Genomic DNA, 2,421 nt, shown 5'->3' on the forward strand with positions numbered 1-2,421 from the left:
GCTGCTGGGGCTGCTGCGGCTGCTGGGGCTGCTGGGGCTGCTGGGGCTGCTGGGACTGCTGGGGCTGCTGGGGCTGCTGCAGCTCTGGCTGTGGATACAGCCATGACTGTGGCTGTTGGTGTGGTTGCTGTGGCTGCTGTGTTTGTGACTCTGGGCAAAAAATGACAGTGCCAGTTGGAATCCTGACAGCTATGGGGCCTGAAGTACTTTTTAGAATTAATTGCACAGAGCCCTGTGGTGTGCTGGTCTGGGTACTGGGCATCTGACCTATAGGAGACAGAACGTCTCTGGAAGAGGTTTCTGTAAATGCTGGGACACTAGTGGGGAAGCTCTGCACCTGGGATGAACCTCTCTTCAAACCAGGGAATCCCTGTGCTAGGCTAAACAAATTGGTAACATTTTGGGCAGTACCACTGCTGGGGCTCTGGGTGACTGGATGGCTTTCTGATGAGCTGGCAGAGGGCTGGACAGCTGCAGCAAGGGTATTGATACTGCTCATTCCCCACAAAGTTTGCTGAGGAAGACTAGCTGATTGGAGAGAAGGAGCAAGTCTTGGAAGCTTCCTACCTCTGACTGCTATTGAGGGAGGATTGGGTACTGAAGAGCCCTTATCTGAGGTGGAGGGTAGTGTGAACAGTGGAGCTGGGCTCTTCACTCTTGTCTCTAAGACTGGGGATGTCACTGATGGGGAATTGGCCTTCATCCCTTGGGAGGGCTGGCCAAGACAGATGGAGTCATTGGATCCCTGCAGCTCTTTGCTTAGGCATTCAGCCTGGCTCTGGGCAGACCCTTGGCACACATCCATTGCCTTCCCAGACTCAATCTTTCCCCCAGCTATAGAACCAAGTAAACAACCACTTAGGGCAACTTGGGGAAGAAACATCTGACTATCACATCTGTCCTCTGTCGGTGACCCTATTTCAGAAGAAAAAACTGGGTGACTAAGGGACTGCATCACACTTGGCTCTGTTTCCCGTGGATGACAGCCCTTTTCATAATCAAATAAATAACCACATGTTACCTCAGGATCTGGCCAGGCTGTGAATTCTGACTCATCTGGCCAGGCTGTGGATTCTGAGTCATCGCCATGGGGCACAGACTGCTTCCCTTTAGCGTATTTCTGCACATCCACCTCTGAAGGGGCCACCAGTTCACAGGGTCTCTGCTTCCATGTATCTACACACTTTCCTGCTTCAGGGATCTTCAGATCGTATGGGTCACCTGGTTTGATCTCTGCTTGTTTTCTGCAAGCGATCATTGTTGCAACATCAGGAGGAAATGTACATGCATGCTTTTCTTCCTCCAGGTCTAGACAGGACCACTCATGACCCACGAAGGATTTTTTCATGGAGTCTATCATTATCTTCTTCTCATTAAACAGCAATCTGTTGGCCGTGCAGGTGACAGCAACAGAAGGATCCAGACACAGTGGCTCTGCTGTAGCTAAAATCAGTTGGCTCTCAAGCTCCAGTTTTTCTTCCTGGGTCCACTGACTGCTGTCACTTGTCATGGACTCGACATCGCTTACTAGAGACTGCATCGTTGGACGTAAGAGAATATGCCGGACTTGGCAAGCAGGAGAGGACACAGCAGCCTCTGCAGCAGGCTCCTTGGGAGGGTAGATGTCACCACACTGCCTGTAGTCTCGGATTTCTGCTATGACACAGCCACTGTGAAAAACATTCACAGGAGACTTTTCCAGGATATCAATCAGAAAAGAAGGTAACTCTTCAGCATCCAAATATTCAAGTAGTTTCTGTCCTACACACGGCCCTGGATAGGGCTCTAGAAGGACTCCATCTTTATCCTTGAGCATGAGAGAATAGCCCTGGTTTTCTGGGTACAGGCTGACCACTAAACATGGCAATGGCTCTCTCTTCATAAGCTTCTCTAGCAAGCTGACATTGCTTCGAAGGCCCTCTGCTTCTGGCTCCTTTTCACACTCCTCCACATAAATGTCATACAGTTTTTCCTGAAGAGATTTTTCCCCACAAGACGTGGGTTTCAGTGGAGGGGGTTGCTGCTGAACACTCTCAATAATATCATCTGTCCGCTTCCAAGCCTCCTCTAAACTCCAGTCCATCATAACGGCAAGTCAGGACCCTTAAAGAAAAAAAAAAAACATGCCCTGTCAGCAATAGGAAGTGGCAATTATGAACTGTTGTGGTTTTCCTGTCTGCTTAGGACTCCATTACCATCCTAATTTAATGTGGACACGAGGAATCCAGCCTTCCCAACACAGCCCATGCCATAGGACCCTATTGCCACCCTAATTTAATGTAGACACTGAAACTCAGGCCTACCTGCCACAGCCCATACCAAAGGACTCCATTGCCACCCTAATTTAATGTGAAAACCAAGAATTCAACCTCCCTGGCACTGGCCATGGCCTACAACTCCATTGTCACCTTCATTTCGGAC

The 2,421-nt window shown here is 49.6% G+C and overlaps 1 pseudogene; it reads right to left on the reverse strand.

The window, feature by feature from the left end:
* Positions 1-1,021: 1,021 nt before the first annotated feature.
* On the reverse strand, positions 1,022-2,086 carry LOC101992958 (annotated as a pseudogene).
* Positions 2,087-2,421: the final 335 nt, after the last annotated feature.

The sequence above is a fragment of the Microtus ochrogaster genome, unplaced genomic scaffold, assembly GCF_000317375.1.
Source record: "Microtus ochrogaster isolate Prairie Vole_2 unplaced genomic scaffold, MicOch1.0 UNK413, whole genome shotgun sequence".
Lineage (NCBI taxonomy): Eukaryota > Metazoa > Chordata > Mammalia > Rodentia > Cricetidae > Microtus > Microtus ochrogaster.